The sequence below is a fragment of the Phyllostomus hastatus genome, unplaced genomic scaffold (genome assembly GCF_019186645.2).
Source record: "Phyllostomus hastatus isolate PE091 unplaced genomic scaffold, TTU_PhHast_1.1 phas_contig_948, whole genome shotgun sequence".
In the NCBI taxonomy this organism is placed as follows: Eukaryota; Metazoa; Chordata; class Mammalia; order Chiroptera; family Phyllostomidae; genus Phyllostomus; species Phyllostomus hastatus.
In genome coordinates, this window is record NW_025333993.1 from 7,336,730 (window position 1) to 7,351,984 (window position 15,255).

The window sequence follows — 15,255 nt, forward strand, 5'->3', positions numbered from 1 at the left end:
GGGCGGAGAGGGAGAGAGAGAGGGAGAGGGAGAGAGAGAGAGGGTAGAGAGGTGCTCCTCAGGTACTGGTTTCATCTGGGAAACAGGATATTTTGTATGTGCCCCTGATAGTTACCATACATGGTGCTTTTTTTCCGAGAACGTTCTCAGAAGAATGCATTCTTGCTTTCTCCCCTGTCCACACCCGCTCACTGTGATCGGTGCCACGTGGGTGACTCTGGGAGGTAGTGTCAACCAGCCGCAGCACTTAATCGCTGCAAGGCCGGGGGGGAAGAATAGTTTCCCCATTGAAAAGTATTAGAGGAATTCACAGGCTGTCCGGGTGTAATTAGCCATGCAAGATGTTGGCAAGGGCACGGAACTCACATTCCTCTCTCATCTCCGAAACCTGCTTCCTTCCAAAAATGGCAAATCTTCCCCATGCCCTGGCATTCTCGTCCTGTTGTTCTGCTCCTTGAATCTCTGCCCTGGCTTGGTTTTCCTGAAGCTTCTTTGTTGTCTCCCTGGCGCGCGTGTGTTCCTCTAACCGCCTGCGCTTAGGTTGTGGATCCATCCGCGCCGCTCTGCCGGGCAGGCTCGCTGCCGCCCTGCGTTTGTGCGCGCGCGGATATGGCTGGGTTAAGGCCTAGGAATATATTTTATTAGATGCTCTAGAAGGTCAAATCTGACCTAGTTAGAAGTTATCAGCACTGCTAAACGAATAGGTTTGTTTACCTACAAACATTTGACATAGGCTGTGTGTTTGGGGGCGGGTAAGGACCACTTTGAAATCTGAGGTTCAGGGGTCATGAGTTTGCCCAGAGCGATGGAAAGTTACGAGGCTTTGTTTGGTGCTCACAGAGGGTGAACTCTCACCGGGCCTCTGGCTCGGGGATGGTTTATGCCGCCTCCCCGGGAAACGGGGCCTGTACTTAGTAGGCACGGAAAGGAGTGTGCTCGGTGGCTGCTCCTCGGCAAGTTAGACACAGAGCTGCCAGGCGACCCAGCCGTTTCACTCCCAGACGCACCCCCGGGAGAACGGGAGACGGGGCTCCGACAGACGCGCGTGCGGAGCCACCTGGCACACTCTCCGCACAGCCAGACGCTGGCGGCAGCCCAGGTGTCAGCAACGGAGAAACGGGCGAACAGGTCGTGGTGCAAACATACAGCGGGGTGTTTTATAGTTCAGCCTGAGAAAGGGAGGAAGTGCTGGTACATGCTATAGGTTGGGTGCATCTTGGAAACATCACACTAAGTGAAAGAAGCCAGACACAAAATGCTACATATTGTTTGGTTCCACGTAGGCGCCGTAGCCAGAATGAGTAAGGCCATAGAGACAGGAAGCAGATCGGGGGTTGTGAGGGCCGGATGTGGGGAGGGAAATACGGAGTTCATGGCTTCACAACTGTGGGGCTTCCTTTTGGGTCATGAAACTCTTTGGAACTAGATATAGCTGGTGGCACAATATGGTGGCCATCCTAAATGCCACTAAGTTATGCCACTTAAATGTGGCCAGCTTCCTGTCGTGTGAATTTCACCTTAATGAAAAAACAAAACTGCAAACGGCCACTGAGTACTTGCCGTGTTGCAGGCCACGCCCCGGGCATTTCACCATCCTCCCACTGAAGTTTCATGCGCCCTCTCCGAGGTGGGTGGTGTGTTCCTTCTGGTTGATGGCGGAAGACGCAGGCAGAAACCCAGGGAAGGGAAGCAACACGCTCTCCTCCTGGCAAGCTTTCCAGAACCTTACATTCCCAGAGTTATACATACAATGACTTGGAGGAACCTGGTTGGAGGTAGATTTGTTGTTCAGTTGCTTCAGTGATTTTTGGGGAATGCCTTTCTGCTCTGGATGTAGACACTGGGCGGTAAGCGACTCAGCGGCTGCGGTTCTGTGTTTGCAAGGAATGTGTGCAGAGCCATAGTTCTGGGGTGGGGGTGCAGGAGTGTGCTTTCCAACCCTTTGGGGACCATGCAGTGTGAGGCCAGCCAGACGTCTTGATGGGAATCTCATAGTTAGGGGATCCTGGAGGGCCGGCGGGCGGGGCAGGGGGTGTGAGGATGGACACAGGTTCTGAAGTCGTACTTGGCTGGCCTGTCATCACGTTCCCTTGTAAGTTTTTTATTTATACAATTTTACCACGAATCTCACTGAGCTGGTGAATAGGGATTTAAGGATCTTCAAGCAGGTTGGCTGTGAACTGTCTGGGTCGACCAGGTTTTACGTGATCTGTCTTTTCCCTGCGGTTCACTAACGTCATGATTCATGAAGACTTCGCTGTTAGAACCTGTCTACCATACTGGCGTGCTTTTTCCTCTCTCCATTCATTTGCAAACTCCCTTGCTCCCTCACTCATTCATGCACTCACTCACTCTCACCGATGCACACTGCAGTAGGGACCACTCGCCCCCTAGCTCACGCGTCCCTTAGCTCACTTACTCATTCCTTGATTGATTGCTTCATTTAATCTATATAAATAATACATGAAAAGCTGCTGGTAAAAATGCAAGCACTATAAAAGTACATCAAGCAAACAGTGGAAGTCCTCTTGTCCTGAGCCGCCCAGCTCCCTCCCCATCTTACGCCCACCTCACCATTCGTAGCTCAGAGCTCGGTGCGCAGGCTTCAGGACTTCATCTAGACATCTGCTTATGGACAGGTGTACAAGGGAGGACCCCAAAAGCCTGGAATCATCTTCCAGAGGGCAGGCCCCTTGTAGTATGGGGTTCCCTCACTAGGTCAGTGTTCTAGGAACCCATCTGGATCAGTGTGCCAGCTGGTGTTGTTGTGAGAGGCTGTGTTCGGCTTCAGTGAATTTTTTTTGAGAATCTTTCAATGCATTTGCTCATTCCATGGTGGGTGATTTACAGGTGTACCTGCCCACACTGCACTGTGTTCAGCAGTCTTCGTCCAAAAATGGCATGACCCCCATACCCCACCCTCCCTGTTCACCTGATCTCTCCCTGAGCAACTGTTTTTGGTTTCCCTTTTGAGGACAAAAATGTCCTCAAAGGGAAATGTTTTGCTGATGTGGACGAGGTGAAACAAAAAGTGGCAGAAGTGCTAAAAGGCGTCAAAAATGAACAAGTTCAGAAACTGTTTTGAGCAGTGGAATAAAATGTCTCAGGAGGTGTATTGTATCAGATAGAGAGTGCATTGAAGATGACTGAAGTGTGATCATGTAAGAATAAATATACAGCATTTTATAAATAAATTCTGGTTTTTTAGGCCCGCCCCCCTCATATATTGTAAGGGGTCCCCAATGCTGTAAATCATAATCATGATGGATTCTTTTCTGGAGAGTATTTCTCAAATAGCTATTTTGTTTTCTGACCTGCAACCATATTTCAAACCTTTTTGTTATGAAAGAACTTCACCAGTTACTCCAGAAACTCCCTCACTCTCACCAGAAATAGTCACTTGTATGGCTTTTATGGTATTAAATGCATCTTTATGGTTTAGCAGAAAGTGTGCAGTCCTAAACAGTGTAATCAGCTGTCAAAAGAATTTTAGAACAAGAAAGTTATTTGTATTTTTAATGACAGTTGACATACAGTATTATTTCGTGTTAGTTTCGGGCGTATGGCATGGTGTTAGGTGATCATATACTTTACACAGTGAGTCCCCCATTGTTTCAAGCACCCACCTGGCACCACACGTAGTTGTTACAATGCTGTGTTTCCTGTGCCATGCCTCACGTCCCTGTGGCTGTTCCGTAACTGCCAATTTCTGCTTCCCAGTCTCTTCCCCTTGAATATATAAACTTGAAGACCTGGCCATGCGACCTGTGGAGTGTCCCCAGGCCGGGTGTGCTGAGTGCACACTCATGCCACAGTTCAACACGCTCCTGTGTTCTCTGTCCTGTCAGTTGGGGGCTGGCTCCGCGGACTTGCAGACTCAGGTCCCGCCCCTGGGCTGGCTGCCTGCAGGTGGCGCTGTGTCCTTCACTGCGCATGCGCACGGGTTCCCCCCTGTTTCCGACGTTGGCAGCTGTGATGCGTGTTGTGTGGGTCCATTCATTCACGGGGCTGCAGAATAGTGACGCTCTTATTCCGGCGTCTTGCTTTCATTCATTGGCTGGGATAATTTTATAAGGAGATACTTCCTGTCATTGACTATTTGGTTAACCTAGTGGTATAGTTCGTACACTAAAAATAAGATAAATGTTTGATACTTTCCTTTCGCTTACTTAGTTCTCAAGATAAAGTGTTGGTTCCTTGTCATCCCGAAAAGCTTACCAGTTAGGTTTTTAAACGTGTCATTGTGAGCTCATGGACTTAAACACATTTAGTGAGGTTCAATCTCTTACAGTTCTCATCCTACTAGGAGTTCACATCGTTCCGTCTCTGACCTGCAGGAACTCCTGAAATTAGGCCTCTGGGACCAGGTTGCTCTTGGCATGATTCTAGAACAGGGTTGGCCGCTGTTTTCAGGGTTTTTTGGTGGACAGAAACAGGAGCGCACAGACACACGTATGTGTATGTGCATGTATCTCTTTCTCTATGTCTGTCCATGTGAAGATAAAGTGCCCTGTGGACGCACGCCGGTTTCTCACTCAGAGTCACGTCTGTATCTGTATCCTTTCACACCAGGAGCCTTAGCTCTCGGGCACGCAGAATTGGAGGGTTACAGGAGTTCATCATCCCCAAGCTCTTATTTTATGAAATGTTAAAAGGGACTTATCTGAGAAAAAGAAGATAAAAAAACATGTATAGTAAAATGACAGCAAACTCACAATTATTAACAACCACACCTAAAACAAAAACAAAAACAAATTAAGCAGTCAACTAGAACAGGGACAGAACCACAGAAATGGAGGTCACATGGAGGGTTAGCAACAGGGGAGTGGGAGGAGGAGAGAGGGGGAAAAGGTGCAGAGAATCAGTAGCATAGAAGGTAGGTAGAAAATAGACAGGGGGAGGGTAAGAATAGTACGGGAAATGTAGAAGCTAAAGAACTTATAAGTATGACACGTGGACATGAACTAAAGGAGGGGATGTGGGTGGGAGGGGGTGTGCAGGGTGGAGGGGAGTGAAGGGGGGAAATGGGGCAACTGTAATAGCGTCACCAATAAAATGTATTTAAAAGAAGAATTGGAACGTCCACTTGCTTCGCCTCGGAGCAGCCACACGACGCCGTTGCCCCCATGCGTGCCTCCTGGACACGGTCCCCTCTGGTCCCGCATGCACTTCATTCCCCCTCCGTTTGTTCCGAGGCTTCGCTGTGTCCCTGTGGTCAGACCCCGTCTGCACTGCCACGTGTGCCGCATGGTCCCCCTGTCAACCCTCGTCGAGCCTTAGTTCTTCAAGCGGCCGCCGGTCAAAGCGCGGGCTGTCCGTCTTCATGCCTCTGCCTCCCCGGCCCTGGCTGCCCGCACCTCACACTCCGGTAGGTTCCTGGGGAGCGCTCACGGGGACGGTGTTTTCTGAGTTCCCGCGTGCCGGCCACAGGTCTCCGCTCTTTACACACACAGGTCAGTGTGCTGAGCGTGTGGCACACGAACGCCGTGTGAGATCCGGGACTTTCTTCTGCTCTACAGGACACTGAAGTCTGTGCAATAGGTCTGAACCATGGCATTGGTTGCTAATTTTCTTACTTTGATAATTGTGCTGTGCCGATGGGAGAGAACGTTCTGGTTTTTAGGAGAGCAACAACTCAGTGGTTAGGGGCAAACGTGCATCCTGTCTGCAGCTCACACACGCATGTGCCCCTCCTCAAGCACAGGGTACTTGGTGGTATTGGGGACACCCAGGGGGAGGGCACATGGGAACTCCGAATTCTTTTTTTTTATTTTATTTTATTTATTTATTTATTTATTTATTTATTTATTTAAGAGAGGGAATGGAGGGAGAAAGAGAGGGAATGGAGGGAGAAAGAGAGAGAGAAACATCAATGTGCGGTTGCTGGGGGTCATGGCCTGCAACCCAGGCATGTGCCCTGACTGGGAATCGAACCTGCGACACTTGGTTTGCAGCCCGCGCTCAATCCACTGAGCTACGCCAGCCAGGAATAGAACTCCGAATTCTTTATACTCCTCCCCCACCTTTCTATGTCTAAAATTACATGGAAATAAAAAGTTAAAGATATTTGTATGGACATGCACTTCTCAATAGGCATACAAATACATGCCTATTTATGCCAGCATCTATAATTTTGTAGTGCAGTTTTACCATATCTTTTGAACTGTATTTTTTTTAAAGGTCAGGAGTAGAAACTTATTATGATATGATATTTAAGGATTTATATGGGGGTATCAATGATGGATGCAGAAAATATGCAGGGAAGAAACACACAAAGGTCTTATTTGTGGAAAAAAAAAACAAAAAAAAAACAGGGTCCATGGGCGACATGGAGATCCAGAGAGTCAGCCTTTATTCCTTTTGCACAGATTTTAATTTCTGCATATTTTCTCCATATTTTCTTAGTCGTTAACTGAGACCTTGTTCCCCCTTCTCCCCGCTACTCCTTCCCTTTAAAGCCAAGTAAAAGTCAACAGAACTACGATTATTTTGCATTGAATGTTCCAAGTGGCTTTAGATTGGTGGTTTCAAAGTAAACAAACAAGAGAAAGATGCAATGGAATTTTGTAACTAGATGGGCTTTAGGGTGTATCAGTTTTCTTAGGCGAGTTCATAAAAATAATAAAAACAAGTCTCTCCGCCCACCACCACCGCCCCGTCCTGTCTCCCTAGGGACTCATGTTCTAAAACAGGAGAGCAATTTTCCAGTAAAATTAACTCCGTGAAGATGTTACAGATTTAAAAGACACTTCACTCTTGTGCACATGTTTTTAAGGCTTATAGAGACGGGGCCTTGTGTAGCTCGTTGGGGGTCTGCCCCGTGGGCTGGGTTCCTGTCCCGAGGTCTGGGGCACTGGTGCACATAAGTGCCCTCGTGCTTGAGACTCCTGGCCCCTTCATTCACAACACTTATCTCTCCTACCAGACTGCAGGTCCTCCTTGAAAAGTGGAAGCACCCCGTAAAGACAGGAGATGAGTCTCCGTCGTTTGGGGGTCCAGTCCACCACTCATGCATGGATTGTCTCTGGAGGTTGTTTCTCAGTCAGGGGCTTGACGTTCAAATTTGCATTTTTCCACGGACATGAGAGTTGGGTTCCCAGGCCAGCTGACCAAAATTGGCTCAGCCCGCCACGCTAATCTCTATAGTAGTGAAGCAACACGGCAGACCCTAGTCACCCGGCGTGACTGTCCTGGGGCCGTGGCTCTCAGCCGGGCTGTGGGAGGTGACTTCTTCAAGGCCCCGCTGGCTGCATCTGACACTGCCTCTGTGTTGGTCTCCCCGGGGTGCAGTTACCTGTATTTCGCCATGTATAATGCATACTTTCTTGGCCCAAATCTTTGGGGGGAAAATAAGGATGCGCGTTATACGTGGGTATCATGGTTGCACACCATGGGTGTAATAATCCCGTGTACGATGCGCACAGAAACACGGGTGTGCATCATACACGGTGGAATGCTCATGCTGTTCCCCTGCCCACTCCTGCGCCTCAGTGGCCTCCGAGTGCGCGCCCGTCCCAGGCAGCACGGGCACCTCCGAGGCTTCGCCCCACCCTTCCTAACTTCCCACCTTGGCCTCCGCTGTTTGTGGCACCGAGAATCCAACTTCCACCTGCAGTGCCCTCACAGGTAACGTCTTCGCTGGCTCATCTCCTGTGCCACCCCCTTTTCTGATGTCTCCCACCTGGAGCTTCCCTTCCTCTCCTGTGTCCATTCCCGCCCTCCAGTTATCTGACCCGTCTTAAGGTTTGTGAGGCCGTCTTTATGGGACAACGTTCGTTAGCCTGTTGCTGACCCCTGTGCAGCCCTGAAGGGCAGGGAGCCGTGTCTCCCCTCTGAAGACCCGGCAGTCCCTGGCCCGGCGCTCTGCGTGGGGGGCTGCACAGTGAGTTCTGCGGGTGCTGAGCGGCCTCCCTGCACCCACCCGTGTCGGACGGAGAGGGGTGGGTGGCAGGTGCCGGCCGGAGGCCCGAGACGGGAGCTGCCCGGGTTGCTCTCCAAACGTCAGTGTCCACCACGGACGGCTCTGAGCGCGGTCTGCCTCGGGCTGTGCGTCAGATACAATCAAACGAAATCGGCCATTACGACGAAGGCCGTTGAACTCTCGTTGTGAGGCTCACCAAAGACGTTTGCTCTCCCTGACCGGTGTCAGATACAATAAACATAATTAACCTCGGGAAACGCGTAGATGAAATTACTTAAATCGTGGCTGCAGTATATTTCCAACCATCTGAATCTCCCGGGTGCAGGGCAGACCACGGGGCCCTCGGCTGCTTTCGGTGCCTTGAGCCTTCTCCCAGGCTGGGCCCCGGGGACAGGGGCTGTTCCCCGGGATTTTAGACTTAAGAGTGGGGGGATGCTGGGCTCCCCGGAGCCGTCTCTCGGAGACTCACGGACAGACAGTGGGTTTTCCCAGCAGAGGGGACTCCCTCTCCTCCCCCTCCCCCTCCCCTCCCCTCCTCCCCTCCCCTCCCCTCCCCTCCCTCCCCCTCCCTCCCCCTCTCCGACTGTGTTTTCACAGCTAATAAAGTTAAGGGTGGACGTGGCACCAGTGTCCCTGAGGGCACATTAAATGAGACCACAGTCCCGAGAGTGACTGGCACGGCGTCGTCTTCGCCACCTTGGTTCCACCCAAGAGCTTCTGGCTGCGGGTGCCCGTGGCTGCAGAGCTCCCGTGGCGTAAACATCGCCCATGGGTGAGTTAGTGGCACCCTTCGGTTTTGTCCGACCCAGCAGCCCCATCTGATCAGCAAGAGCCCCAGGGCTCCGAGAGCTGCCACGCCCGAGTGTCCTGAGCACCGGCGGGTGTTCTCCTGGCGTTCTCACTACGCCATGAATTTTCCTCCCACGTTTTCCCAGCTGGGAGTCTTTGTGCCCCATTCCCCCGTTTCCACGGTGGGCGGGTCTGGCCCGCCAGGTGCGTGTGCCCTGCACTCACCTGACCAGCGCTTGCAGGAGGCCCACTGTAGGCCAGGCCCGTTCCGGGTGTGGGGCCACCGAGACACAGGCGGTGCCTTCCCTGGAGCACCTCCCAGGTTCCCGGGGCAGCCGGGGGTCCGACCGGAGGGTTCGGTGAAGCCCGGGGAGTGTTGATGGGCAGGCACAGAGAGCCCGGAACCTCGGGCTGGAGGCTGGCAGAGCTGGAGGCTGGCGGAGCTGGGCTGGAGGGCCCCGAGCATCTCACCCTGAGGGAAAGGAGGAGTGTGTGCGCAGGCGGCGCTGCAGCGAGAGCTGGCCTCCGGCTCCTCCCGCTCCTCTGGCGTCTGCACCTGCTCCGGACGCCGCTGGGGCCTCACCCTGCCTCTCTCTGCGGCCTTCGCTCTCCTGCCCGGGTGCTGACAGAACCCCCGGCGTTGGTTTTCAATTCTTTGTCCACGCTTTTCTGTATTTCCATTCCTTTGCACATCCCATGCCTGTGCTGGGCATGGAAACTGCTCCCAGCCCTACCTCTGCTGTGGGATTGGGATTTCAACTCCAGCAGCCTGGGCTGTTTTGGCCGATCCGCCCTCATGACACCGCCGTGCCCGTGTGCACCTCCACCGGGCTTTGTGGGGACTGTCTGTGCTTGTCTGTGTCCCTCACTGGCCGGTGAGCTTTACCTTGGGGTCAGAGGGGTGTCTTACTTGTCTCAGCGTATCTAGCACAATGTCTTGAACTGAATTATTCGCAGCGCACGCATGTGTTGTATCAGCAGATGAAGAACAGAGGCCTCCAGACTCTAGTGCGGTTCGTCTTCCTGCCTCCTTCTTTTCCCGTCCCTTTCTGCCACTCCGTCCCTCTGCCCGCCTACCCACCTCCCCGCCCTCCCCCCTCCCCTCTACCCATCCAACAGATAATTCTAAGAATCCACCATGAGCTTGGCCCGGAGCTGCTCCCAGGCCAGCAGAAGGGTTGGGTCGATGTTAGATCAGCGACAGTTTAGCAGGGGACTGGTTGTTGTCGGAGGTCAAGCAAAGGGCTCCGGAACGCCGAGGGTGGACCCCTGTGGTTGTCCGTGGTGACCTGGGAAGGTTTCGCCTGGGAAGCACTGCTGTAGGAGCTGGGTCTTGAGAGGCGGGAGAGCGTTGCCCGGTGAGGAAAGGGGGCAGGAAGGGGCTGCACAGGAGGCCGTAGCCCATCGGAGAAAGGGCCCTGAGCTGCGGGAGGGAACAGGCTTAAGGTTCAGGGAGAGGGGGGTGGACCCGGCCATGGCCCAGTGAGAGGCGTTGGGGGTGGGGGAGGGAGGGGAGCCGGGGCCCCGTGGGACAGTGCTCTGCGTGTCTCCGTGAGCTGTGTGAGCTTCTCCGGGGAGGCACTGGGGCCCCCGCTGAGGCTGGGAGGCAGGGCGGCGTCTCCTCTGTCGGGTGGGGGGCTGGCGCACCTCCCTGGGGCCGTGAGAAGCGGAGACCCCAGAGAGAGCAGAGGCACACCTGGCACGCAGGTGCGCGGAGCTGACCCGAGCTCCCCTGGTTCGTCATTCTTCTCTTCCAGCAGAACCTAGTCGGGCCACTGCTGGCGCCGCTGGAGGTGCCGCGGGAGGAAGAGGAAAGGCCGGGGAGGAACCTGCTCACGGGCGGGCGAGCGTTTTCCGCCTTCACTGCTGGAGAAATGGGGCTTTCGGAGCGACGCTGTTACCGGCCCTTCCTGTCACTGGTTAGGCCTCTCTTTCCTGGTTAGGCCTCTCTTTCCATTAGTAACCCTCATCACCCAGGCAGTGTATCATCTGGCACCGCCTTCAGCGCACATTTCCCGAATTCTCCCAGCGTAGAGCTGACGAAGAGCCTCGTTCTTCCTGGGCTCTGCCTGTCGTGATAACCACGGCGGTGAGTCTTTGCCGACCGCCTTGAGGAAGCCCCTGAACTTGACAGTAATGACTGTTGAACCCGATGTTTGTTTACATCAGGGCTCCCTGGACCCGCCCAAGTGTTTCAACTGCTTAATTAATGGGGCCAGCTGAGGTTCCGCATCACTGTGATAATATTTACTCTGAAAACTCAGAGTCGGACTCAAGTTTCTGTCACGGGCTCTGCTGACATCAAGGAATCTTGAACTTCCTTCTCCCAGGGAGGTTTATCAGGGCCTTATTTTGGCAGCGAAACGCAGGTGCCCGTCGCATTCGTGGGCTCCGAGGGACTGATGTCGGACTCGAGACGATCTAGCCCATCGTTTGGAATCCTGGCCGAGCCCCAGAACCCACTGGGGAGACCTGGGAAATTTCTGGATTCCTGGGCTCTGCCTCGGGTGCCTGACTTGGGCGGTCGGGTAGAACCAGGACACCGGCGATGTATTTTCGGCAACGCTCCGGTTGTCCTTCCGGTTCTGGGAGCTGCTGCTGGCCCTGTCTGATGGGCACCGAGGCTGCGAGGGCCAGCTTACGTGGAAGGTGAAACCACTGCGGACGCCTCCTGCGTCTCCGAGTGGGAGAGAAGCTGATATTATGGACCGTCGGGGAAATACTTATTTATTTTTAAACATCACCAGCTTTGACCTAAGGGAGGACACTTTCACAGTGCTTTTGAGAGTGGGTTCTCTGTGCTCACAGAAACGCTGGGGTGCTTCCTAAAAATGCAAACTCCTGGCCTGGCTGGCGTAGCTCAGTGGATTGAGTGCGGGCTGCGAACCAAAGCATCGCAGGTTCGATTCCCAGTCAGGGCACATGCCTGGGTTGCAGGCCAAGGCACCCAGCAACCGCACATTGATGTTTCTCTCTCTCTCTCTCTTTCTTCCTCCCTTCCTTCTCTAAAAATAAATAAATGAAATCTTTAAAAAAAATGCAGACTCCTGGGCTCTCCCCTGGCCTGCGGTATCACAGTCTTCGAGGGCGGGACCTAGGAATCTGTGTTTATTTCTGAGGCACATTCTGGTGTGAGAGCCGTCAAGTTTCCTCTCTTCACGTCAGCTGGCACTTCCCCGTCCATGGTGGACACTCAGTGCCAATCGTTGAACTCTGACCCCTGAGATTTGCCCAAAGTGACATGTCCAGGGCCCCTTCCTTCTCCTCCTTTGTGGCGCTGGGCACTGCTGACTGCACACCCTTGAGATGCTCTACCTGATGACGTCTGTGTCACCTAACTCTCTCTATCCTCCTCGGCATCATCCCCACACCTGTCTCCTTCCCGGACTCCGCTCCCTCCATCTGCCCCTCCCGGGCAGCCACGCGTCCTCTCCCGGTTTCTGCTGTCATGGCAGCGAAGGTTTCCAAAGGCCTTTCTTTCCCCAGCCCCGACTCACGTTCTAGCTGCAGACCATCTGGGCGGCGGCCCGTCGAGCACCCGCACTGTGGTGTCCCACGGCCCTCCCATCCCCGATGCTGAAGGGAGCTCCTGGCCCCCGCCGCCATACACCTGGTCCCCCTTCTTGGCCACTCTCGAGTCGATGGAGCTGCCGTTCATCCAGTGACCACCCTGACTTTCCTGGCCCTTGGCCTCCCTCCGTGAGCAAACCCGGCTGATCTGAGCTGCTGTGTGCACTGGAGTCAATGATCGCTCAGGGAGGTCGGAAAGAGAGACGCACCTGAAGTCTACTCTCTGCTCTCTCTGCCCAGCGCCACTGACTCACCCGAGACCTGCCTCCTCCCTCCTCTGGGCCTTGGCGCTGCCTTCTGCGCTGGGCTCCTGCCCACCGGTCTCTCCCCAGCACCCCCACCCCAATCCATCAGCCGGTTTGTCTCCACGGCACCGTGGTCTTCCAGGCATCTGCCCACACGGCCCCTCTTGCTCGAAACCCTCCGGAAACTCTGCGTTGCCTCCAGGACAAAGCCCACGCCCCTTCGTGTGCCCCTCGAGGTTTTCTGAGCTCTGCTGCTCCTCCTCTCGTGTGTGATGTTCTAGTCGTTCTGGACTGCTCAGCTCCCGTGCCCGGGCGGGTTTCAGGGGAAATCTCTACCCCTGAGAATGTCCTTCTGTCACTGTGCCCTCTCTCCCCACCCGCCTGTCCAGTGAGTCCCTGATCATCCTTCCGGAGGCACCTCTGCCTCTCTGAAACCTCGGCTGACCCTCTGGCAGGGGTGCGGCCCTCACACTGTCCACCAGCCCACTGTCCGCACCTCCATCAGTAATCTGTGAGTAAGGATTCCTTCGCACACCTGTTGCCGCTCCTTGACTTGATTCATCCTTTACCTCCAGTGCTTAGAATAGCGACCACCTCTTCGCGGGCACTTAGTGACGAATGAATGAATGAATGACTGAGTGATTCACAGCACCTAGCTTTTAGAACTATACATCATGAAAAAAATCTATACTTATATTTTAGCCGCTCTTCCAATTTATGAAACACATGTCATGAATTAATGTGCTGGCAGTAGAGTTTATAAAAATAACTATGCCTTCTGATTTATGGGCACATGTTACCCAGTTAATTACGTAGGAGGGGGTCAGCCAGAAGCTGGGAGGGAGGCAGACACACTGTGGCCGGGTCAGCCCTGCAGCCGCGTCCTGCAGGCTGCGGATGGGAAGCCCTTTTAAAAAACACCAAGGTTACTAGGCATCGCTTTGTATTTTATGATGTATTCAGCTTTTTAAAAAATATATATATATTTCATTTTTGGACCACTTTGAAAAACCATTTTTCATTCTGGTAAGTAAGACTCCTGCTAATGATGGAAAATAAAATTGTTTCAGCGTTTTAGCTAAAACTGTTGTGTCAGCTGTAAGTGAAAGGAAGTTTCAGGCTCCCGCGTGGGTCTGCACTCCTGGTCCTCCTGCTGACTCCTGCAGCCACGGCCTGGAGGAGGTCCCCAGGGCCTGGAGGACCTGTAGCCAGGGCAGAGCACTGGGGGCGGGTCGGGTGGAGGGGGAATGTGTCAGGGGTGCATCCTGGGAAATGATGAGGCTCCAGCCACACAGACTCCAAGGCCACGGGCATGTACCGATGTGTCCCTCTGGGCCAGGCACGGGGCTGCGTGTTCTGTGTGGCCCATGCCATTCAGGCCACGCTGCACCCCTGCGAAGCTATTACGAATTTCTTAATGTACACACTGGGGAGCTGCTGACTGGTTCTCAGCAGTGCAGGAAACAGCGGGGGCGGGGGCCGGGTGCGGTTAGGAAGCATGCACGTGATCCAGGGCAGGGTGAGTAGCTTGCCCGAATCCAAACGGGGAGGAGACACCCCTTGTAATTCTTTGGCCCTTGTGCCTCCCAAATATTGTCCCTCAACTTCCCCAGAACCTGTGCCTCTTGGGTTCCTACCTCTTGCCCTGACGGCAGGAGCAGCCGTTCTGGCTACCCAGCTGCCCAGGCTGGGACGGCTCCGCTCCCTTTGGAGGGAGGGGGGCTTGGAGGGAGGGGGGCCAGAGCCACTTCTGTGTGGGTCCCAGCGGGAGAGTGCAGCCTGGTGGCGTCTGAGCGCCGAACGCCCCATGCACTGCGCTGGCAGCCCTGCTGGCTCTGGGCACACCTGACCTTCACCTCGCCAGAGACTCCCAGGGTGTGAGGATGGTCAGGGGCTCTGGCCTCAGCTCCCCTAACTTCACGGGTGAGGGCATTGGGTCCCTGTCCGAAGTCACGTGGCGCTGGGTGTGGAATTCGAGTTCCGCGGCACGCCCAGGACTCTTGCTCCCGGGCTCCTGCGGCTCACTGCGTGCCAAGTTCGAGCCCCCCCCACCCCTACTCACCGACACCCACCCTCTCTCCTTGCCGAGAAAGGGCAGGCACCGTTTTTATCCACCCGAGCCTCGTTGGGTCTGCTCGCCTAGCTCCCGAGGGCCGTGCTTTTGTCCTGGCGTTGAGTCCTTGTTTCCCACGATCCCCTGGCGAGGCGACCCCAGGGCTCTGCGCGTCCTTCACCCTCTGGGCCCCGGCCTTGCGGTCTCCTCCGCAGGTCACCGGGCACGCGAGTCTGCTGGGGCGCGTCACTCACACGCCCCTCCCTGTGGGGCCCGTGCTGAGCTCTGACACCAGTCCGACTGCTTTTAGGAAACAGTCTCCAGCCACTGCACAGCGTCCCCGCGTCTCTGCTTCGGGACGCAACAGTCACGTGCCCTGACTAGGCCGGCGTTTTCCCGGGTTATTTCCCGGGAGGTCGGTGCCTGGCACCGCCTCCTCCTCCCTGCACGCCACGCCCCCTGCCCCGCCTCCTCCTCCCTGCACGCCACGCCCCCTGCCCCGCCTCCTCCTCCCTGCACGCCACGCCCCCTGCACCGCCTCCTCCTCCCTGCACGCCACGCCCCTGCCCCGCCTCCTCCTCCCTGCACGCCACGCCCCCTGCCCCGCCTCCTCCTCCCTGCACGCCACGCCCCCTGCACCGCCTCCTCCCCCATGCACGCCACGCCCCCTGCCCCGC